This window comes from Salvelinus fontinalis, chromosome 19 (genome assembly GCF_029448725.1).
Source record: "Salvelinus fontinalis isolate EN_2023a chromosome 19, ASM2944872v1, whole genome shotgun sequence".
Classification (NCBI taxonomy): domain Eukaryota; kingdom Metazoa; phylum Chordata; class Actinopteri; order Salmoniformes; family Salmonidae; genus Salvelinus; species Salvelinus fontinalis.
The window spans coordinates 42,076,413-42,102,532 of NC_074683.1; the positions used below are offsets into that span (position 1 = coordinate 42,076,413).

Consider the following 26,120-nt stretch of genomic DNA (forward strand, 5'->3'; position numbering starts at 1 on the left):
GAGTGTGTAGAGTCCTGTAAGTGTGCAAAGTGACAGTGAAAAAAGAAAAATGAAAATACAAGGGTCAACTCAAATATTCCGTGTGGCCATTCTGTTAGCTATTTAGCAGTCTTATGGTTTGGGGATAGAAGCTGTTCAGGAGCCTGTTGGTGTCAGACTTGATGCACCGGTACCACTTGCCGTGCTGACGCAGAAAGAACAGTCTATGGCTTGGGTGGCTGGAGTTTTTAACGATTTTCCGGGCCTTCCTTTCACTTCGCCTGATATAGAGGTCCTGGATGGCAGGGAACTTGGCCACAATGATGTACTGGACTGTCCCCACTACCCTCTGTAGCGCCATGCGATATAGGGCAGTGGTGTTGCCATACCAAGCAGTGATGCAGCCAGTCAAGATGCTCTCAATGGTGCAGCTGTAGAACTTTTTGAGGATTTGAGGGCCCATGTCAAATCTTTTCACATGGCTCTGACAGGCAGGCTGTAACACCTAGCATCATGATAGAGACTGGCACACACGCACGCACGCACACACACACAAAATCTCAATTGAGTAGTGAGGATTCAGAGAGGCAAGTAGATTTAAGGCTCTGGGCTCTGGGATTCCTCTTCTCTATTAGCATGAAATTCCAGCCCTGCAGGCAGGTGTGGGCCCTGTCTCTGCTGTTTAACAGGCCAATCTGTCAGCCAAATCTGTCTGTGTGAAGGCAACATGAAGCTCATATGGTGCTGACTCCCAGCTGACTCTCAGCTGACTCCCAGCTGTCTCCCAGCTGTCTCTCAGCTGACTCTCAGCTGACTCTCAGCTGACTCCCAGCTGACTCTCAGCTGACTCCCAGCTGTCTTTCAGCTGACTCTCAGCTGTCTCTAAGCTGACTCTCAACTGACTCCCAGCTGACTCCCAGCTGACTCCCAGCTGTCTCTCAGCTGTCTCTCAGCTGACTCTCAGCTGACTCTCAGCTGTCTCTCAGCTGTCTCTCAGCTGTCTCCCAGCTGTCTCTCAGCTGTCTCTCAGCTGACTCCCAGCTGTCTCTCAGCTGACTCCCAGCTGTCTCTCAGCTGTCTCTCAGCGGACTCCCCGCGGACTCCCAGCGGACTCCCAGCTGACTCCCAGCAGACTCCCAGCGGACTCTCAGCGGACTCCCAGCGGACTCCCAGCGGACTCCCAGCGGACTCCCAGCGGACTCCCAGCGGACTCCCAGCGGACTCCCAGCGGACTCCCAGCAGACTCTCAGCTGACTCCCAGCTGACTCCAAGCTGACTCCCAGCGGACTCCCAGCGGACTCTCAGCTGACTCCCAGCTGACTCCAAGCTGACTCCCAGCTGACTCCCAGCTCCCATCGTCTCCAGTCTGGTGCTGTAATTAAGCTAGCTAAGCACTTAGCTAAACACTACCAATCAATGGCTTGGTTTATGTTGTGTGTTAATGTAAAAACGGTGCTCTGCAGATAGTTGATATGAATGGTTATAAACTGTAATTAAACAGTAATTAACTTTTTAACCTGTTGAGACTCAATAACATCATCCCGGGGAAATTAATACTTCAAAACTGCTGCAAATGCTTAGTTAATTTACCCAAGACCCAAGAGATAAATATAAGTCATAAGATCTCCTTCTCTGTGAGATCTAGTGTCTCTGTTAGAGTGGCCATCGGCCTAATGCACTGTATCTCTCATCTGTCTCCTCACCATTAAGGCCTAGATTCAATCCAGACCACTCTGCGTAATAGCGCGATTGACATTTATAGGTCATTTCCAATTGAGCCGACATCTGCACCCATGGTAACAATGCCTTTAAATGGCCTCCCAGGTGGCGCAGTGGTCTAAGGCACTGCATCGCGGTGCTAGCTGTGTCACCAGAGATTCTGTGTTTGAGCCCAGACTCTGTCGCAGCCAGCCGCGACCCGGAGGTCCGTGGGGCGACGCACAATTGGCACAGTGTCGTCCGTGTTAGGGACGGTTTGGCCGACAGGGATATCCTTGTCTCATCGCGCACTAGCGACTCCTGTGGCGGGCCGGGCGCAGTGCATGCTGACCAGGTCGCTAGGTGTACGGTGTTTCCTCCGACACATTGGTCCGGCTGGCTTCCGGGTTGGATGTTGGATGTGCGTTGGATGTGCGTTGTGTTAAGAAGCAGCGCGGTTGGGTTGTGTTTCGGAGGACGCATGGCTCTCGACCTTCGTCTCTCCCGAGTCCGTACGGGAGTTGCAGCGATGAGACAAGACTGTAACTACTACCAATTGGGGAGAAAAAAGGGGTAAAAAAATAATAATAACAATGCATTTAAATGGCTGCATAGCCAAAAAGTTGCAATCGGATTTAGTCTCAGCGTACCAGGGCCAAGAGGTGTGGAGTGTTGTGACACTAACAGGCCAACGGCTCTGTTATTCACTCTGTTTGTAAAACGTTGAATACACCAAACATTCCACTGTCTCATCCTTTCCACAGCACCCTTTTCAGAGGCAGTTGGGATGCAGTTTGTCTTTTGTAACTCTCTGATTTGTGTGCGTCTAGAGTGGTGTCTAGAACACCTCGTTGGGTCAAGTGATTGCCTTCATGAGAATACCTTGAACTTCTTCGTTTTCGTTGTGACCGCTATGGGAAGTTTTTACTATCGAACTCCACAAAGTGACGTCCTTCCATGAAGAGCTTTAAGTACAGCAATACTGAAGATTGAAACCTGTTCACACCCAAACTTACACTGAGTGTACAAAACATTAAGAACACCTTCATAATATTGAGTTTTGCCCTTAATTCGTCAGGGCATGGACTCTACAAGGTGTTGAAAGCGTTCCACAGGGATGCTGGCCCATGGCGACTCCAATGTTCTTACTGTTGTGTCCAGTTGGCTGGATGTTCTTTGGCTGGTGGACCATTTTTGATACACACAGGAAACTGTTGACTGTGGAAAAAAAACAGCAGCGTTGCAGTTCTTGACTCAAACCGGTGTGACTGGTACTTACTACCATACCCAGTTCAAAGGCTCTTAAATGTTTTGTCTTGCCCATTCACCCTCTGAATCGCACAAGTACATAATCCATGTCTCAATTGTCTCAAGGCTTAAAAATCCTTCTTTCATCTTCATCTATACTCATTGATGTGGCTTTAATAAGTGACATCAATAAGGGATTAAAGCTTTCACTTGGATTCATCTGGTTTGTCTATGACATGGAAAGAGCAGGTGTTCCTAATGTTTTGTACACTCAGTGTAGATAGAGATATAGATAGAAAGATGAAGATAGAGGTGAAGAGAGGGAGAGGAAGATGAAGAGAGGGAGAGGGGGATACTCTGTAAGACCCTAAGGCCGTGAGAGATGTGACACTGTCAGATGCTGATGTAGTTAGCTCTGAGTGCATGTTTATTTAAAAAGTGTGTAGTGGGAGAGAGGGATGAAGAATGAAGGAAGAGAAAGGGGGATGCTTTCAATGACATGGAAAGAGCAGGTGTTTTTAATGTTTTATACACTCAGTGTATACAGTGCATTGGAAAGTATTCAGACCCCTTGAGTTTTTTCACATGTTGTTACACTACAACCATATTCTAAAATTGATAAAATTGTTTTTTCCCCTCATTAATCTACACACAATACCTCATGATGACAAAGCAAAAACATTTATTTTAGAATGTTTTGCATATGTATAAAAAAAATCCCCATAAATATCACATTTACATAAGTATTCAGACCCTTTACTCAGTCGCTACACAGCTGTTTTCAGGTCTCTCCAGAGATGTTCGATCGGGTTCAAGACCGTGCTCTGGCTGGGCCAGTCAAGGACATTAAGAGACTTGTCCCGAAGCCACTCCTGTGTTGTCTTTGCTGTGTGCTTGGGGTTGTTGTCCTGTTGGAAGGTGAACCTTCACCCCAGTCTGAGGTCCTGAGCGCTCTGGAGCAGGTTTTCATCAAGGATCTCTCTGTACATTTCTCCATTCATCTTTCCCTGGATCCTGACTAGTCTCCCAGCGGCAGGGGCTGAAAAACATTCCCACAGCATGATGTTGCCACCACCATGCTTCACCGTAGGGATGGTATTGGCCAGGTGATGACCGGTGCCTGGTTTCCTCCAGACGTGAAGCTTGACATTCAGGCCAAATAGTTCCATTTTGGTTTCATCAGACCAGAGAATCTTGTTACTCGTGGTCTGTGAGTCCTTTTGGTGCCTTTTGGAAAACTCCAAGTGGCCTGTGAGGAGTGGCGTCCGTCTGGCCACTCTACCATAAAGGCCTGATTGGTAGAGTGCTGCAGAGATGGTTGTCCTTCTGGAAGGTTCTCCCATCTCCACAGAGGAACTCTAGAGCTCAGTCAGAGTGACCATCAGGTTCTTGGTCACCTCCCTGACCAAGGCCCTTCTACCCCGATTTTCTTTAGTTTGGCCAGGCGCCAGCAGTTCCAAACTTCTTCCATTTAAGAATGATGGAGGCCACTGTGTTCTCGGGGACTTTCGTTGCTGCAGAAATGTTTTGGTACTCTTCCCCAGATCTGTGCTTCGACACAATCCTGACAATTCCTTTGACCTCATGGCTTGGTTTTTGCTCTGATATGCACTGTCAACTGTGGGACTGGTGTTTCTTTCCAAATCATGTCCAATCAATTGAATTTACCACAGGTGGACTCCAATCAAGTTGTAGAAACACCTCAAGGATGATCAATGGAAACAGGATGCACCTGAGCTCAATTTCGTCTCATAGCAAAGGGTCTGAATACTTATGTAAATAAGGTATTTCTGTTTTTGTATATTCAGCTCAAACCACTGAGAAGTTCTAGGTCAGAGGTCCTTTGTGCCTTAAGAAGAATATAGCCACTTATACACAGCCTGATCACATTTACAATGACTTACCGTACATATATCCAAAGTCGATTGTCTGTTTAAGAAAAAAGACAAAAAACAGAGAGAAGAACAGAGTGAGAGAGAAGAACAAAAAGAGAAGTAGAAAAGGCACAAGAAAAAAAGAGTTGACAACACCGACAGGACAAAACGACAGAAAGAGGGACAGAAAGTGGTCATGAGGAAGGGGAGTAAAAAAATGGGATTGTAGTAGGATGAGTAAAGAGGGCCAGAAAGAGAAAAGGGTTAAGAGAGAAAGAGATGGAGTACGTGGAAAGTAGTAGGGTCAGGCCTAAAAGACTGAGGAGAGGAGATAGGAAATGATGTAAAAGCAGAGAGGGGTCTGTCTCCATTCATACAGGTCAGATCTCTGACTGACAGAAATACCCACAGGCAACCAACCCCTTCACTAGAGACACAGTTCACAGAGAGAGGGGGGCTTAACATCTAAAACACACACGCAAGCAAGCACAACACTCAACTCCCATCGCATCCCATCCCATCAGACAACATTGTTGATGAAACACAGGGTGTATAGATAACTAACACCATGCATGTGGTGAATATGATGAGTTGTGATCGTATGATTGGTCCTGTTTTCTTCACTTTCCTTGAGGGTTTGTGTGGAGGAAAGATTGTCAAATCCCATATATCAGCAAAAAGTGAGACTGCACAGGATTTCCCCAAAAATAGATATTCTATATAATTGAACAAATGTGAGCATATAGCAATATGTGGAGTCGTCACTTTTGCTAGGGAACAACATTTACAGCAATATCAAGCTTACCTTATTCAAAGAGCGAGAAAAATAGAGATAGAGAGCGAAAGAGAGTGCGGGAGAGAGAGAGAGAAAGAGCGAGGCCCATGGAGGCCTATGTCAATTTCACAGCCAACAGCATAGGATAAGCTTTGGTCTTTGGGGGAAACAGTGTGTCCATAATGCTATTACCCTGGATTACCTTTACCTCTTCCAACAGAGAGTCTTCACACTGTGTCCCACACAGGCCTTCCAGATCATCTCTTCCTCTTATCAGACATGACAGATTATTACCGTACAGGAGTCAGGTTTCTTCTTCTGCTTCTATTTCCTTTTTCACCCCAGGAGCAATTATAGAGCAAGATTTTCCTGAGCATTGTTGGGCTTTATCAATTAGCCGTAACACCTTCCCCTCTGATTGGCCTGTAATGAGTGGAATAGTTTTAACAGTCGGCAGACGGAACACTTAGAGCGCCTGTGCTAATGGTGTCGCCACGATGATGGGATTCACAGAAACGGCTCCACGGTGTGACTTGAGAAGGGGTAGGTGGGGAAGGGGCCCGGGGGGGGGGGGGGCGATGGGAGGAGGTATAGTAAGCTCTAACTCTCTAACACATCTCTAATTAAGGCTCACAGTCAGTCATTACTGCAGTAATAAAGGTGTAGCGCTAATGGCTATCAGACATGCTCCACAAACACAGAGAGAGAGGCAGAGAGAGAGGCAGAGGGAGAGAGAGATGGAGAGGCAGAGGGAGAGGGAGATAGAGGCAGAGAGAGAGGGGGATAGAGAGAAGCAAATAGAGAGAGAAAAGGAGGGAGAGATATATGGAGAGGTGAGAGATGGACGTAATGGAATAGAGGTGGAGTGATAAGGAAGAAAAGAGAGAAAGAGGAAGGTGGAGTGACACACAGGGAGGGGGATAGGGGGAGGGAGATGGTTTCCTAGTTAACCACTTTGGCACTTAGGCCTTGTTAGCAATGATGCACTTTGCAGCCCTTATCATTAGAGCTGTTTGCCTTGCTACAGCTCCCAACACTGTAGGCCAACTGTACCACCAAGGGTGACAAGATAGGCAGGAGGAAAAAAGGGATAGAATGAGATAGGGGAGGAAAGGAAGATAGGGAAGGAGAGAAAAGAGAGGAGTACAAGCATGAACTTAGAAAGTAGAGTATGAGGACAGAGAGGAAAGAGAAGGAGAAAAGACAGAAATGTACATTGGCAAGAAAAAGTATGTGAACCCTTTGGAATTACCTGGATTTCTGCAAAAATTGGTCATCAAATTTGATCTGATCTTCATCTAAGTCACAACAGTAGACAAACATAGTGTGCTTAAACTAATAACACACAAATTATTGTATTTTTCTTGTCTATATTGAACACATCATTTAAACATTCACAGTGTAGGTTGGAAAGGATATGTGAACCCCGGCTAATGACTTCTCCAAAAGCTAATTGGAGTCAGGAGTCAGCTAACCTGGAGTCCAATTAATCAGATGTTGGTTAGAGCTGCCTTGCCCTATAAAAAACACTCACACAATTTGAGTTTGCTATTCACAAGAAGCATTGCCTGATGTGAACCATGCCTCGAACAAAAGAGATCTCAGAAGACCTAAGATTAAGAATTGTTGACTTGCATAAATCTGGAAAGGGTTACAAAAGTATCTCTAAAAGCCTTGATGTTCACCAGTCCACGGTAAGACAAATTGTCTATAAGTGGAGAAAGTTCAGTACTGTTACTACTCTCCCTAGGAGGGGTCGTCCTGCAAAGATAACTGCAAGAGCACAGTGCAGAATGCTCAATGAGGTTAAGAAGAATCCTAGTGTGTCAGCTAAAGACTTACAGAAATCTCTGGAACATGCTAACATCTCTGTTGATGAGTTTACGATATGTAAAACACTAAACAAGAATGGTGTCCATGGGAGGACACCACGGAAGGAGCCACTGCAGTCCAAAAAGAACATTGCTGCACGTCTCAAGTTTGCAAAAATTGCACCTGGATGTTCCATCAAAACCTCATCCCAACTGTAAAGTATGGTGGAGGGAGCATCATGGTTTGGGGCTGCTTTGCTGCCTCAGGGCCTGGAAAGCTTGCTATCATGAATTCCCAAGTTTATCAAGACATTTTGCAAGATAATGTTAGGCTATCTGTCCTCCAATTGAAGCTCAACCAAAGTTGGGTGATGCAACAGGACAACAACCCAAAACAGAAGTAAATCAACAACAGAATGGCTTCAACAGAAGAAAATACGCCTTCTAGAGTGGCCCAGTCAGAGTCCTGACCTCAAACCAATTGAGATGTTGTGGCATGACCTCAAGAAAGCAGTTCACACCAGACATCCCAAGAATATTGCTGAACTGAAACAGTTTTGTAAAGAGGAATGGTCCAAAATAACTCCTGACCGTTGTGCAGGTCTTATCCGCAACTACAGAAAACGTTAGGTTGAGGTTATTGCTGCCAAAGGAGGGTGAACCAGTTATTAAATCCAAGGGTTCACATACTTTTCCCACCCTGCACTGTGAATGTTTACACGGTGTGTTCATTAAAGACATGAAAATGTGTAATTGTTTGTATGTTATTAGTTTAAGCAGATTGTGTTTGTCTATTGTTGTGACCTAGATGAAGATCAGATCAAATTTTATGACAATTTTTTTGCAGAAATCCAGGTATTTCAAAGGGTTCACATACTTTTTCTTGCCACTGTATGTATTTATTTGTATGTATTGATGTGTATTGTTAGATACTACTGCACTGTTGGAGCTAGGATGTAATAGTTCCTGTGTGTAGCTGGTGTAGAGGAGTCAGGCGCAGGACAGCAGATATGAGTAATAAACGTAATTTACTAAAATATTCATAAATACAACACAATAAATCGAGCCCACAATAAGGGACCGTATTACCCAACCAATGTCTCCACGCCTTCAGAGCCTTGACGACAGCCAACAGCTCCCGGTCCCTCGACATAATAGTTTTGCTCCACCGGGCTGAGCTTCTTCGAAAAGAAGGCACAGGGGCAGAGCTTCGGTGGCGTACCTGAGCGCTGAGAGAGCACGGCTCCTATCCCAACCTCGGACGCGTCCACCTCCACTATGAACGCCAAAGAGGGATTCGGATGAGCCAGCACGGGAGCCGAGGTAAACAGAGCCTTCAGGTGACCAAAAGCCCTGTCTGCCTCAGCCGAGCACTGCAGTCGCACCGGTCCCCCCTTCAGCAGTGAGGTAATGGGAGCCGCTACCTGACCAACGCCCCCAGATAAACCTCCGGTAGTAGTTGGCAAACCCTAGGAACTGCTGCACTTCCTTTACTATGGTGGGAGTCGGCCAATTACGCACGGCTGAAATGCGGTCACTCTCCTTCTCCACCCCTGACGTGGAAATGCGGTACCCTAGGAAGGAGATAGACTATTGGAAGAACAGACATTTCTCAGCCTTGATGTACAGGTAATGCTCCAACATTCGACCAAGCACCCTGCGCACCAGGGACACATGCTCGGCGCGTGTAGCGGAGTATATCAGAATGTCGTCGATATACACCACTACACCCTGCCCGTGCAGGTCCCGGAAAATCTCATCAACAAAGGCCTGGAAGACTGATGGAGCATTCATCAACCCGTACGGCATGACGAGGTACTCATAGTGCCCTGAGGTGGTACTAAATGCTGTCTTACACTCGTCCACCTCCCAGATACACAACAGGTTGTAAGCGCTCCTGAGATCCAATTATGTGAAGAAGCGTGCCCCGTGCATTGACTCGATCGCACTGGCGATGAGAGGCAGCGGGTAGCTGTACCTCACAGTGATCTGATTGATACCCCGATAGTCAATACACGGGCGCAGACCTCCATCCTTCTTCTTCACAAAAAAGAAACTCGAGGAGGCAGGTAAAGTGGAGGGCCGAAAGTATCCCTGCCCCCAGGGATTCGGAGACATATTTTTCCATAGCCACCGTCTCCTCCTGTGACAGAGGATACACGTGACTCCTGGGAAGTCATAGTACCCTCAAAGCTCATCACCAAGCTAAGGAACCTGGGACTAAACACCTCCCTCTGCAACTGGATCCTGGACTTCCTGACAGGCCGCCCCCAGATGGTGAGGGTAGGTAGCAACACATCTGCCACGCTGATCCTCAACACTGGAGCTCCACAGGGGTGCGTGCTCAGTCCCCTCCTGTACTCTCTGTTCACCCACGACTGCATGGCCAGGCACGACTCCAACACCATCATTAAGTTTGCTGACGACACAACAGTGGTAGGCCTGATCACCGACAACGACGAAACAGCCTATAGGGAGGAGGTCAGAGACCTGGCCGGGTGATGCCAGAATAACAACCTCTCCCTCAACGTAACTAAGACTAAGGAGATGATTGTGGACTACAGGAAAAGGAGCACCGAGCACGTCCCCATTCTCATCGACGGGGCTGTAGTGGAGCAGGTTGAGAGCTTCAAATTCCTTGGTGTCCACATCAACAACAAACTAGATTGGTCCAAACACACCAAGACAGTCGTGAAGAGGGCACGACAAAGCCTATTCCCCCTCAGGAAACTAAAAAGATTTGGCATGGGTCCTGAGATCCTCAAAAGGTTCTACAGCTGCAACATCAAGAGCATCCTGACCGGTTGCATCACTGCCTGGTACAGCAATTGCTCGGCCTCCGACCGCAAGGTACTTCAGAGGGTAGTGCGTACGGCCCAGTACATTACTGGGGCAAAGCTGCCTGCCCTCCAGGACCTTTACACCAGGCGGTGTCAGAGGAAGGCCCTAAAAATTGTCAAAGACCCCAGCCACCCCAGTCATAGACTGTTCTCTCTACTACCGCATGACAAGCGGTACCGGAGTGCCAAGTCTAGGACAAAAAGGCTTCTCAACAGTTTTTACCCTCAAGCCATAAGACTCCTGAACAGGTAACCAAATGGTTACCCGGACTATTTGCATTGTGTGTGTCCCCAACCCCTCTTTTATGCTGCTGCTACTCTCTGTTTATCTTATATGCATAGTCCATTTAACTATACATTCATGTACATACTACCTAAATTGGCCCGACCAACCAGTGCTCCCGCACATTGGCTAACCGGGCTACCTGCATTGTGTCCCACCACCCGCCAACCCCTCTTTTTACGCTTCTGCTACTCTCTGTTCATCATATATGCATGGTCACTTTAACCTGTTGAGGCTGGGGGCGCTGTTGTCACTATTTATGGTAATCATGTAATTTTTGAAACGGCTTCCTACAAAATTCTTGATCGTACAATATGCATATTATTATTATTATTGGATAGAAAACAGTCTATAGTTTCTATAGGAGTTGAAATTTTGTCTCTAAGTGGAACAGAACCCATTCTACAGCAATTTCCCTGACATGGAGAAATGTTGGCCCCTGATCTGGAGTCAGTTAAAAGGCCACTGTTATTGCTATGAGTATACGGACACTGCTTACGTCTTCCCCTGGATGCCTTTACGTGATGACGATTTGAATGGGGTCGATTGCGCGTTCACAGGCACTATAAATTAAAAAACCCTGTAGCTAGTCACTCTTTTGGAGCTGCGTCATGCGCCTGGAGGACACCGACCTGCACCTGTTCCAAGCATTAGTGTTGGGAGTAATCTTTCTCCGGTCATGTTAACCTGTTGAGGATGGGGGCGCTGTTGAGACTATTTATGCTAATTGGGTAATTTTTGAAACGGCTTCCCACAAAATCCTTGATCGTACAATATGCATATTATTATTATTATTGGATAGAAAACAGTCTATAGTTTCTATAGGAGTTGAAATTTTGTCTCTAAGTGGAACAGAGCCCATTCTACAGCAATTTCCCTGACATGGAGTCAGATTTCAGAAATGTTGGCCACTGTTCTGAAGTCAGTTAAAAGGGCACTGTTATTGCTATGACTATACGGACACTTCTTACGTCTTCCCCTGGATGCCTTTACGTGATGACGATTCCAATGGGGTCGATTGCGCGTTCACAGGCACTACAAATGAAAAAACCCTGTAGCTAGCAAGTCTTTTCTTGGTGCGTAACGCGCGTGGAGGACACCGAGCCGCTCCTGTTCCAAGCGTTAGTTTAGCCTGTTATATTTCTCCGGTCATCTTTTCACTCGTTATAGGAGTTAAAAACATCATAAGGTAGTTAATTTAAAGCGTTTTATAGCAATTTATATCCGTTTAGTGCGATTTTGGGACATTTATTTTTGAAACGATGTGAATAGCCGGGCACGCTTTTCAGTTCATCCCGAACGCAGTTGGCATTTCCACATGGCAAGAGGACAGCTTTCCACCAAAAGACGATTACTCCCAAGAAAGGATCCTTTGCCCAAGATACTGATGGAAGAACAGCTCATAGTAGGACATTTTTATTATGATAAATCGTGTTTCTTTCGAAACATTTTAGTGGCTTAGGACGCCATGTTTTTTGACGTAGCTTCGCTTGGCGCAAACTGTATTGAAAAGTAAGGATAAATTAAAAAATGTAATTCCGCAATTGTATTAAGAATTAAATTGTCTATCAATCCCTGTCCACCCTATATTTTTTAGTCACGTTTATGAGTATTTATGTATAAGAGTAGATCACTGTCTAAGTGGCGCAAGGACATTTTCTGACCAGCTGAGCTACATTTCACATTGTCTAACCATGATTTTGGTGGCTAAATATAAACGTTTTCGATCAAACTCTATATGGATTGTGTAATATGATGTTACAGGAGTGTCATCTGAAGAATTCTGAGAAGGTTAGTGAAAAAATTAATATATTTTTGGCGATGTTGACGTTATCGCTCACTTTGGCTAGAATCAATGCTGGGCTGCTATGTGCTATGTGCTATGCTAATATAACGATTTATTGTGTTTTCGCTGTAAGACACTTAGAAAATCTGAAATATTGTCTGTATTCACAGGATCTGTGTCTTTCGATTCGTGTATGCTGTGTATTTTTACGAAATGTTTGATGATTAGTAAGTAGGTAAACACGTTGCTCTAAGTAGTTTTTCTATTCCATTTGTGACGGTGGGTGCAATTGTAACCTATGCCATCTACCTGAAATATGCACTTTTTTCTAACAAAACCTATCCCATACCATAAATATGTTATCAGACTGTCATCTGATGAGTTTTTTTGTTGGTTAGGGGCTATAAATATCTTAGTTTAGCCGAATTGGTGATGGCTACTGGTGTTGGTGGACAAATAAAAGATGGTGGATTATGCTAATGTGTTTTTAGGTAATAGATGTACATCTTTACATATTGTGTCTTCCCTGTAAAACATTTTAAAAATCGGACATGTTGACTGGATTCACAAGATCTGTGTCTTTCATTAGCTGTATTGGACTTTAATGTGTGAAAGTTAAATATTTTAAAAAAATATTTTTTTTGAATTTCGCGGCACTGGTTTTTCAGTGGGGGGGGGGGGGGGGGTGCCGCTAGCGGCACGCTGATCCTAGACAGGTTAAGACTCGTTATAGGAGTTAAAAACATCATAAGGTAGTTAATTTAAAGCGTTTTATAGCAATTTATATCCGTTTAGTGCGATTTTGGGACATTTATTTCTGAAACGCTGTGAATCGCTGGGCACGCTTCCAGTTCATGCTGAACGCAGTTGGTATTTCCACATGGCAAGAGGACAGCTTTCCACCAAAAGACGATTAGACCCAAGAAAGGATCCTTTGCCCAAGATACTGATGGAAGAACAGCTCAAAGTAGGAAATTTTTATTATGATAAATCGTGTTTCTGTCGAAAAATGTTAGTGGCTTAGGACGCCATGTTTTTTGACGTAGCTTCGCTTGGCGCAAACTGTATTGAAAAGTAAGGATAATTTAAAAAATGTAATTCCGCGATTGTATTAAGAATTAAATTGTCTATCAATCGCTGTCCACCCTATATTTTTTTGTCACGTTTATGAGTATTTATGTATACGAGTAGATCACTGTCTAATATGGCGCACGGACATTTTCTCACCAGCTGGGCTACTTTCCCCATTGTCTAACCATGATTTTGGTGGCTAAATATGCACATTTTCGAACAAACAGTATATGCATGTTGTAATGTGAAGTTACAGGGGTGTCATCTGAAGAATTCTGAGAAGGTTAGTGAAAAAAATAATATATTTTGGCGATGTTTACGTTATCGCTCACTTTGGCTAGAATTAATGCTGGGGTAATGTTTGCACATGTGCTATGCTAATATAACGATTTATTGTGTTTTCGCTGTAAGACACTTAGAAAATCTGAAATATTGTCTGTATTCACAGGATCTGTGTCTTTCGATTAGTGTAGGCTGTGTATTTTTACGAAATGTTTGATGATTAGTAAGTAGGTAAACACGTTGCTCTATGTAGTTATTCTAGTCCATTTGTGACGGTGGGTGCAATTGTAACCTATGCCATCTACCTGAAATATGCACATTTATCTAACAAAACCTATCCCATACCATAAATATGTTATCAGACTGTCATCTGATGAGTTTTTTTCTTGGTTAGGGGCTATAAATATCTTAGTTTAGCCGAATTGGTGATAGCTACTGGTGTTGGTGGACAAATAAAAGATGGTGGATTATGCTAATGTGTTTTTAGCTAATAGATTTACATCTTTACATATTGTGTCTTCCCTGTAAAACATTTTAAAAATCGGACATGTTGGCTGGATTCACAAGATCTGTGTCTTTCATTAGCTGTATTGGACTTTAATGTGTGAAAGTTAAATATTTAAAAAATATATTTTTTTTGAATTTCGCGGCTCTGCCTTTTCAGTGGGGGGGGGGGGGGGGGGGGAGTGCCGCTAGCGGCACCCTCATCCTAGACAGGTTAACGATACCTACATGTACATACTACCTCAATAAGCCAGACTAACAGGTGTCTGTATATAGCCTTGCTACTCTTATTTTCAAATGTCATTTTACTGTTGTTTTATTTCTTTACTTACCTACACACACACATACCCTTTTTTTCTCGCACCATTGGTTAGAGCCTGTAAGTAAGCATTTCACTGTAAGGTCTACACCTGTTGTATTCGGCGCACGTGACAAATAAACTTTGATTTGATTTGATTTGAAATTATGCGTCTACCAGGAGATTTATCGCACAATCCCCCCGTCGATGGGGTGGTAATTGAGTCGCCCTCTTCTTACAGAAGGCGAGAGCCAAATCGGCATATTCTGAGGGGATGCGCACGGTGGAGACCTGGTCTGGACTTTCCACCGTAGTCGCACCAATGGAAACCCCTACACACCTCCCTGAGCACTCTCGTGACCACCCCTTGAGAGCCCTCTGTTGCCACGAAATAGTGGGGTCATGACAGGCCAACCAGGGTAGGCTCAGCACCACGGGAAACGCAGGAGAATAAATAAGGAAGAGACTGATTTTCTCCTCGTGACGCTCCTGAGTAACCATGTCTAGTGGAGCGGTGGCCTCCCTAATCAGCGCTGACCCTAATGGTCGACTATCTAGGGCATGCACAGGGAAGGGCATATCCACAGGAACAAGGGGGATCCCTAAACTATGGGCAAATGAACGGTCAATAAAATTCTCAGCTGTGCCTGAATCTACGAGCGCCTTATGCTGGGAATGCGGGGAAAACTCAGGAAATTTAATAAACACATACATGTGAGCAACAGGGGGCTCTGGGTGAGCCTGGTGCCGACTCACCTGAGGTGACACGATAGTGCCCTGCCTGCTGCCTCGACTCCCTGAGGAACCCCCCCAGCACCGACCAGCAGTGTGCCCTCTGCGACCACAGATGGTGCAGGGAATGGCCCCTCCTCCGGTCGCCCTAAGCGCAGCACCTCCCAGCTCCATGGGCATCGGAACGGAGGTGGTGGGGGATGGAACTGACAGGCCCCGATCCGGACGTCCGCGGGTAGCCAGCAGGTTGTCCATCCGAATGGACAGGTCCACCAGCTGGTCCAATGTGAGGGTGGTTTCTCGGCAGGCCAACTCCCGACGGACGTCCTCGCGCAGACTACACCGGTAGTGATCAATCAGGGCCCTGTCTTTCCATCCCACGCTGGCGGCCAGGGTCCGGAAGGCCAAAGCGAAATCCTGCGCGCTCCTCGTCCCCTGCCTCAGGTGGAACAGATGAGCACCCGCCCCTCGACCCTCAGGCGGGTGGTCAAAAACTGCCCTAAAGCGGCGGGTGAACTCTGCGTAATGGTCCAATGGCGTCTCCTTCACTCCATACGGCGTTGGCCCACTCCTGGGCTTTGCCTGAGAGGCAGGAGACGAGGGCGGACACACTCTCACGTCTCGAAGGTGCCGGGTGGACGGTCGCCAGGTAGAGTTCCAGCTGGAGTAGGAACCCCTGGCATCCGGCAGCCGTCCCATCATACTCCCTTGGGAGCGCGAGCCGAATCCCACTGGGACCGGGTGAAGAAGGGGTGGGACTGGTGGATGCGCTGGAAGGCCTCCTCCTCTCTCCCAACGATCCATCATCTGCAGCACGCAATCCATGGTGGTGCCCAGACGTTGGAACATGGTCGCGTGCTGCTGACTCCATTCGGTGGTGAGTGATTCTGTAATAGTTCCTGTGTGTAGCTGGTGTAGAGGAGTCAGGCGCAGGACAGCAGATATGAGTAATAAACGTAATTTACTCAAATATTCACAAATACAACACAATAAATCGATCCCACAATAACGGACGGTATTACAAACAAACAAACAATCACTCACAAACAACCATGGGGGAACACAGGGATAAATAATGAACAAGTAATTGGGGGATTGAAACCAGGTGTGTAAGACAAGAACAAAACAAACGGAAAATGAAAAGTAGATCGGCAATGGCTAGAAGGCCAGTGACGTCACCCGCCGAACGCCGCCCGAACAAGGAGAGGGACCGACTTCGGCGGAAGTCGTGACATAGGAACACAAGCATTTCGCTACACCCGCAATAACATCTGCTAAACATCTGTATGCGACCAATAACATTTGATTTGATTTGTAGAACAAAACAAACAGAGGAGGAGAGAAAGGTAGTTGAGAGAGAAGGGGGAAGAGATGAGAAGGATGGAAATGAAAGTGTGGAGGATAGGGATTGGACTCAGGGGTGTTTCTGATAAATGAAGAACTATTTTAGCGTAGGGTTAATCCCTCCCTCTACTCCTCTAATCCTCACCTCCCCCCTCCTCTAATCCCTCTCTCTCTCCTCCCTCGCTCAAATCACTAATCTCATTAGCCAGATAATAGATCATCTAACATTAATCCAGACCTACACTCCTACTCACACACAAACACACAACACACACAACACACACACGAGCACACGCGCACACGCACGCACACACACACACACACACACACACACACACACACACACACACACACACACACACACACACACACACACACACACACACACACACACACACACACACACACACACACACACACACACACAAATACTGTATGTACCAAGCACACATGCACGCACACCAAAAGAAAATCAATCATCTTTTTTTGTCTGCAGAGCAATCAGTAATCATACTAGCAACGCTTGAATGTTCTGAAACTATTCCTCATGGACACACATGCAGGAAGGCAGGCAGGAACACACACACACACACACACACACACACACACACACACACACACACACACACACACACACACACACACACACACACACACACACACACACACACACACACACACACACACACACACACAGGCGTGCAAGGGCGAAAACACACACACATCCCAGACAGCCTGTGGCCCTCTAAAATATGGTGCAAATTAGATTTGACACATTCTGTACTCAAATCATAAAGCATCCAGGCTCACAAGTCTAAACATTGTTGATCGTCCTTAACCCCTGTGCCCACTACACCCATCCTGCCCTAGGCTTGGGTAGAACTCTAGCCCCTGGCTCTTTAGGGCCTCCAGGCTTTAAAGGAACATCTCTCGTACCAAACTTGCAGTGATGGTTGTTTTTCTTTTCTGCCTCTACTCTAAGTGGAGCGGAGACGGGTGTGTGTGTGTGTGCGTGTGCGTGTGCGTGTGTGCGCGTGCGTGTGCGTGTGTGTGTGTGTGTGTGTGCCATTTCAGCATGGCGGTCCAGGTCCTTCACCCTCCCAGAATTCTAAATGAGGTCATGCTTCCAGGAGGGCCGGAGTGCTTCAAAGCCTCCCTCCTTCACCTGCCCTTTACCTCGTTCCCCCTCTCCTCTTCTTTCTCCTCTTCAGACTTTCTTTCTTTTCTCTGTCCCTCTTCTTCCTGTTTCATTAGTTTTCCCACCAGAACCTCTCAGACTGCCATGTAGAGAGAGATATAAAGACAGAGCACTCTCACTGAGTTGCTTCTCAGACTGCTGTTACCTACATTTGTTCTTTACTTCACCTTTTCATGTATGTGCATTGCTGAAAAATAACACAGGCCCCCTAATTCTGTGTAATTCAATTGGAAAGAGGCATCTTTTGGATTAACAAAACATTAGACAGAGTGGCCAAAGGGTTGGCGGTGGTAGATAAGGTAGGTAATCAGTGTATTAAAGCTGGAACTGTCTGTGTTTGTGTGAGCACATGCGTGTGTGCGTGTGTGCAATCCATGTGTGTGTGTGTGTGTTTTACGAGAGCAGAGAGAGGGTAGCCGTGGTATCCAATACGAGGTAGCGTGCGCAGGACAATGACACACTATTCTAATGCTAATCAAGGAGGCCATTAATGTTTACATTTAAAATCAGACCCTTCCAAAGAAATACATTCACTCCCTGCCAAAGCCACATAATTAGTTCGCTCTTAAACCCATATTCCATTAACTCAGGTGAATCCATCTGAATTTCATCACATTTCTGTTTTATTTCGTATGATAATGCAATTTAAAAGCAAATTACATATTCGGACCATAAAAAGGTGATGCGGAAAGAGAATTGTAAATGACTGTGGTGTTAAATAAATATGGATGTTTGTAAAAAATGAATGCTGTCATACACTAAATGCAATTATCAATGTTATTTTTGTAGTGTCACTCCCAATGAGACTGGTTTGGGTCCATAAACATAAACAGCTTATTAGAGATTAGCAAGTGACGCTTCCCTCCTAATACCTCTCTCTCTCTCTCTCTCTCTCTCTCTCTCTCTCTCTCTCTCTCTCCTCTCTCTCTCTCCTCTCTCTCTCTCTCTCTCTCTCCTCTCTCTCTCTCTCTCTCACTCTCTCTCTCTCTCATCTCTCTCTCTCTCTCTTCCTCTCTCTCTCACTCTCTCTCCTCTCCTCTCTCTCTCTCTCTCTCTCTCTCTCTCTCTCTCTCTCTCTCTCTCTCTCTCTCTCTCTCTCTCTCTCTCTCTCTCTCTCTCTCTCTCTCTCTCTCTCTCTTTCTCTCTTTCTATCTATCTATCTATCTATCTATGGTGACTTGTGAGAGTCATAGCACCCCAAACTGTTAAGCCTTAAACCCCCCCCCCCCCCCCCCCCCCACACACACACACACACACTGAGGTCAGGTGTCAACCAATGCCAGTCAGGGTGTTTTTTCCAGAATAGAACAGCAACATCAGCACTTCCATCACACATACACACACACACACACACAACGCCCCGTAGGGACGAGAATACAAAAGCCCATGCAGAACACTCCAAATGCGACACACAGCCAATTCAAAAAGAGGGAGAGAGGAGGGAAAGTAGGGAGAGAGAGAAAGAAAGGAGGGAGAGAGAAAGAGGTAGAAATACATAACAACATATTGTCTCTCTATCTCACTGTTTATGATTGTCTGTTTCTCCCATATGGAGTATGCTATACTATATATACTGTCTCTATGTAGTATGTTATATTATATATACTGTCTCTCTGTAGTATGTTATACTAGATATACTGTATCTATGTAGTATGTTGTACTAGATATAATGTCTCTCTGTAGTATGTTATACTAGATATACTGTCTCTCTGTGGTATGTTTCTCTTCTATGGAGTATATTATACTAGATATACTGTCTCTCTGTAGTATGTTATACTAGCTATACTGTCTCTCTGTAGTATGTTATACTAGATATACTGTCTCTCTGTAGCATGTTATACTAGATATACTGTCTCTATGTAGTATGTTATACTAGATATACTGTCTCTCTGTAGTATGTTATACTAGATATACTGTCACTCTGTAATATGTTATACTAGATATACTGTCACTCTGTAATATGTTATACTAGATATACTGTCACTCTGTAATATGTTATACCAGATATACTGTCTCTCTGTAGTATGTTATACTAGATATACTGTCTCTCTGTAGTATGTTATACTAGATATACTGTCTCTCTGTAGTATGTTATACTAGATATACTGTCTCTCTGTAGTATGTTATACTAGATATACTGTCTCTCTGTAATATGTTATACTAGATATACTGTCTCTCTGTAGTATGTTATACTAGATATACTGTCTCTCTGTAGTATGTTATACTAGATATACTGTCTCTCTGTAGTATGTTATACTAGATATACTGTCTCTCTGTAGTATGTTATACTAGATATACTGTCTCTCTGTAGTATGTTATACTAGATATACTGTCTCTCTGTAGTATGTTATACTAGATATACTGTCTCTCTGTAATATGTTATACTAGATATACTGTCACTCTGTAATATGTTATACCAGATATACTGTCTCTCTGTAGTATGTTATACTAGATATACTGTCTCTCTGTAGTATGTTATACTAGATATACTGTCTCTCTGTAATATGTTATACCAGATATACTGTCTCTCTGTAGTATGTTATACTAGATATACTGTCTCTCTGTAGTATGTTATACTAGATATACTGTCTCTCTGTAATATGTTATACTAGATATACTGTCACTCTGTAATATGTTATACCAGATATACTGTCTCTCTGTAGTATGTTATACTAGATATACTGTCTCTCTGTAGTATGTTATACTAGATATACTGTCTCTATGTAATATGTTATACCAGATATACTGTCTCTCTGTAGTATGTTATACTAGATATACTGTCTCTCTGTAGTATGCTATACTAGATATACTGTCTCTATGTAGTATGTTATACTAGATATACTGTCTCTCTGTAGTATGTTATACTAGATATACTCTCTCTCTGTAGTATGCTATACTAGATATACTGTCTCTATGTAGTATGTTATACTAGATATACTGTCAAAGCATTTACTGTACATACATTACTGTGCACACAGAAGCCTGATCCCCCCCCCCCACACACACACACACACACACACACACACACACACACACACACACACACACACACACACACACACACACACACACACACACACACACACACACACACACACACACACACACAGGGTGTAATAGATAGGGGGTGTGTGAGGGCGTCTGTCAGGGGCGTCTGTTCTAATCAGAGCGCTGGGGAGAGAGATAAAGGAGAAAATAATGAGGGTGGCATCAGGCCTTTCATACAACAACAAAAGACCACAGGATCAGATAGACAAACACAATGTGGAGAGGAGAGAAGGCAGGGAGGGAGGAAGGGAGGGACGGAGGGAGGAGGGAGGGAGGCATGGGGGGAACGACAGGCCTGCTATCATATTCAACCTGATCAGTCACTATGTAGGGGGAGGGGGGCAGAAAAATATACAGAAATATATACCGACATCTCTTCACACCCCTCCCCTAAACCGGCCACCATTAATTTGTAATACTCTAATAAGCAAGTCCCTAAGGAGGCCTGGGACACACAGGTGAGATCATGTACTGTATAGGTAATGTAGGCCTAGCCTGTTTCTCTCTCATTATTATTTATATTCCATCTTCCTTCCCTCATTGTCCCACCACTCTCTCTTCTTCTCTCTTTCCCTTCCTCTCTGTCTCTCTAGCTCCCTCTCTCTTTCACTCCTTCAGCCCTCCCCCCTCCCTATCCTCTCTTTCCCTTTCTCACCCCTCTCCTTGCTGATTAGTACTACTTCATTTGCTACCAGTGTATTCATTTCCAGTCGTCCTTTGATTATTAATGCCTAATTTACCTATCTTACACTCCTTTGATTATTAATGCCTAATTTACCTATCTTACACTCCTTTGATTATTAATGCCTAATTTAGACTGATGATGACTTGAATCAATTAGGTAGTGCCTAAACTCAGCGCAAACAAGCACCGTGTTGAGTCACAACAAAATCATAGAACCTCTTTTATGACTAATTATACCATACAGATAAACATATCTTGTTGGGTAGTTAAATCAATGCCTGAGGTTCTAATTAAACACTTCCAAAGGTAACATCAAGCTAGGAGTGTTTAGATGAGACAAGGAGACAGAAACAGAACACTCAAAACCCATGCTTGGTCTACTGTAAATAACAAGTGACTTGGTCTATGGGGAAACAAAACAAGACCTAGTACCAGGCCTTGGGGGACACCAGTAGTGAGACCACCTTCATTTCTAGAAGCGTTTGTGGTCATACGCACATTCTTAAAAAACGTAGGTGCTTAGATCCAAGCTGACGAAGATACTTGTAGATGGAGATGTTATCAGGTGGTTATTGGGAGCATATTCAGTGTGTGGGCCTTTCTGTTCTTTTCAACTATCTTCATTTCTACCAAAAAAACTACCTCCCATCAAACATTAACAAAGAAAAAATAGACAGTAATTATAAACTTTAAGCCAGGAGTGGTGAGATGAGTAGGCAGAAACAGTAAACGGTTAAATCCCATCCACAGTCTTAATGAGGTTGTCCAAGCTCAATAATTGATTTCTAATTCCAGCCTGCAGCTGTTGACTGAACTGGGTGGGTATTCATTAGGCACCAAACTGACTGAAACATGGACGGACTTACTCAACTTGGGTTTTGTTTTCTATCACAAAATGTTTTGATACAGTGTGCCCTATGTTACAAACCTTAACTGGTGATCTTTTTGGTTGCTTTAAAGTAACTGTCCAGTGTTTTCATAGTTCTATGAAATATTACCTATATTTAATTACAATATTAGTTAAATACTTTTTAACATACTTAAACTGTAATTAAGTATGTTAAGCAGCTTTTCTGTTTTGGAATGGTGTGGGCGTACCCCAACAACAGAATGGTGTTTTATTTCAACAACATTATTTGGGTATGAGTGAACAGAATATTAACTTTTAAAAGTGAGATTTCCTCTGGACCATGATAGCTATTACTGTGTACATAAAGATAGCTGAAGATACACTGCTTGTCTTTAAGAATATGAAGTAACTGTTTCGGTATATGTTGATGTTCGCTAGAGCATATTAGATGTAACAGCTCTATTTGTTCCTTGTATATCATTGGATCCAGCTAGAGCCCCAGAGGGTAGTGCAGTAGCACAGAGCACCCTGTGTGAACCACAGCCGCACAGCTTCCTTGTAAGATGACCTCACGGAAAATTGGCCTCATTCCTCACAGGCCTGCTATCATATTCAACCTGATCAGTCACTACTGTATGTAGGGGGAGGGAGGGGGGCAGAAAAATGTGCATAAATATATACCGACATCTCTTCACACCCCTCCCCTAAACCGGCCCCCATTAATTTGTAATACTCTAATAAGCAGGTCCCAAAGGAGGCCCGACACACACAGGTGAGTCAAGGGGAGACGGGGGTGTGGGGGGGAGATAAACAGGAGCGGGGATGCATGTTTGTCCATACACGTGTCCAAGTGGATGGATGGATAGATACTGGCCTGAGGCCAAACCTCACGACCAACAACATTGGACACTTTATGGAACACAAAGCATTCACTATCTCATCCTTGAATATTCAAGGCCTGAGGTCATCTGCCTTTGGCCTAAAGAGCAGGAACCTGGACTTCACCAAAGAAATCAGGAATACAGACATTGTCATCCTGCAAGAAACCTGGTATAGAGGAGACGGACCCACTGGTTGCCCTCTAGGTTACAGAGAGATGGTAGTCCCATCCACCAAACTACCAGGTGTGAAACAGGGAAGGGACTCAGGAGGTATGCTAAATTGGTATAGAGCAGACCTAACTCACAACATTACATTAATCAAAACAGGAACATTTTACATTTGGCTAGAAATTCAAAAGGAAATGACCTTAAAACTTCTTATGGCTGGGATCCCGTTAACGGGATCAACAGCCAGTGAAACAACAGCCAGTGAAAGTGCAGGGCGCCAAATTCAAAACAAAATAAATCTCATAATTAAAATTCCTCAAACATAGAAGTATTTTACACCATTTTAAAGTTAAACTTGTTGTTAATCCCACCACAGTGTTCGATTTCAAAAAGGCTTTACGACGAAAGCACACCAAACGATTATGTTAGGTCAGCACCTAGTCACAGAAAAACACAGCCATTTTTCCAGCCAAAGAGAGGAGTCACAAAAAGCAGAAATAGAGATAAAATTAATCACTAACTTTTGATGATCTTCATCAGATGACACTTATAGGACTTCATGTTACACAATACATGTATGTTTTCTTCGATAAAGTTCATATTTATATACAAAAATATGAGTTTACATTGGCGTGTTACGTTCAGTAGTTCCAAAACATCCTGTGATTTTGCAGAGAGCCACATCAATTTACAGAAATACTCATAATAAACATTGATAAAAGATACAATTATTATGCATTGGATTATTGATACACTTCTCCTTAATGCAACCGCTGTGTCAGATTTAAAAAAAAGCTTTACCGAAAAAGCACACCATGCAATAATCTGAGTACAGCGCTCAGACAACAAATCAAGCCATACAGATATCCGCCATGTTGTGGAGTCAACAAAGTCAGAAATAGTATTATAAATATTCACTTACCTTTGATGATCATCAGAATGCACTCCCAGGAATCCCAGTTCCACAATAAATGTTTGATTTGTTAGATAAAGTCCATAATTTATGTCTAAATACATCCTTTATGTTCGCGCGTTTAGCCCAGTAATCCAAATTCATGAAGCGCGAGCAGACAAAAAGTCAAAAAGTTCCGTTAAAGTACGTAGAAACATGTCAAACGATGTATAGAGTCAATCTTTAGGATGTTTTATCATAAATCTTCAATAATGTCCCAAACCGAGAATTCCTTTGTCTTCAGAAATGCAATGGAACGCAAGCTAACTCTCACGTGAACGCGCGTGGTCAGCTCATGGCACTCTGCCAGACCCCTGACTCAAAGAGCCCTCAATTCCCCCCTCCTTCACAGTAGAAGCATCAAACAAGGTTCTAAAGACTGTTGACATCTAGTGGAAGCCTTGGGAAGTGCAATATGACAAATATCCCACTGTATATTTGATAGGCGATGAGTTGAAAAACTACAAACCTCAGATTTCCAACTTCCTGGTTGGAGTATTTCTCAGGTTTTTGCCTGCCATATGAGTTATATTATACTCACAGACATCATTCAAAAAGTTTTAGAAACGTCAAAGTGTTTTATATCCAAATATACTAATAATATGCATATCTTAGCTTCTGGGACTGAGTAGCAGGCAGTTTACTCTGGGCACATTATTCATCAAAGCTACTCAATACTGCCCCCAGCCATAAGAAGTTTTTAACAGAGAAAAATGTCCTCCTGTGTGATACCTATATTCCCCCACTAGAGTCCCCATATTTTAATGGAGACAGCTTCTCCATCCTGGAGGGGGAAATCAATCATTTCCAGGCCCAGGGACATGTACTAGTCTGTGGCGACCTAAATGCCAAAACTGGACAATAACCTGACACCCTCAGCACACAGGGGGGCAAATACCTGCCTGGAGGTGACAGCATTCCCTCCCCCATATGCCCCCCTAGGCACAACTATGACAACATAACCAACAAAAACAGGTCACAACTCCTACAGCTGTCGCACGCTGGGTATGTACATAGTCAATGGTAGGCTTCGAGGGGACTCCTATGGTAGGTACACCTATAGCTCATCTCTTGGCAGTAGTACTGTAGACTACTTCATAACTGGCCTCAACCCAGAGTCTCTCAGAGCGTTCACAGTCAGCCCACGGACACCCCTATCAGACCACAGCAAAATCACACTCTACTTGAACAGATCAATACCCAATAATGAGGCATCAAAGCCAAAGGAACTGAATAATATTAAGAAATACTATAGATGGAAGGAATGCAGTTTGGAAACCTACCAAAAAACAATAAGGCAACAAGAAATTCAATATCCCTTTTAGACAACTTCCTGGGTAAAACGTTCCACTGTAATAGTGAAGGTGTAAAATTGGCAGTAGAAAATCTTAACAGTATATTTGCCCTCTCAGCTCCCTATCAAATCTAAAAATCTCATATAGAAAACCGAAGAAAATGAACAACAATGACAAATGGTTTGATGAAGAATGCAAAGTTCCAAGAAAGAAATTGAGAAACCTGTCCAACCAAAAACATAGAGACCCGGAAAAACTGAGTCTACGCCTTCACTAGGGTGAATCTGTCACGAGGGACTAGGCGGGTGAGGAAGGAATCAGGCGCAGGGAAAAAAGTGCACTTTAATATGGGGGAGCCAACTTCGGCGGAAGTCGTGACAGAATCACTAAAACAATACAGAAATACACTACGGAAAAAGAAGGAACAGCACGTCAGAAATCCGCTCAATGTAATTGAAGAATCCATAGACTCTAACCACTTCTGGGAAAAATGGAAAACACTAAACAAACAACACGAAG

The 26,120-nt window shown here is 44.1% G+C and overlaps 1 protein-coding gene across 2 annotated transcripts in view; it reads right to left on the reverse strand.

The window, feature by feature from the left end:
- arhgef7a (Rho guanine nucleotide exchange factor (GEF) 7a) overlaps positions 1–26,120 on the reverse strand; it is a 201,777-nt gene that overhangs the window by 29,023 nt on the left and 146,634 nt on the right. The window contains exon 27 of one of the 2 annotated variants that reach the window (XM_055871609.1): positions 4,830–4,854. The exons of the other annotated variant lie outside the window; for it this stretch is intronic. The gene's annotated coding sequence lies outside the window, so the exon portion shown is untranslated. The remainder of the gene's footprint in view (positions 1–4,829; positions 4,855–26,120) is intronic. 2 annotated transcript variants of the gene reach the window in all.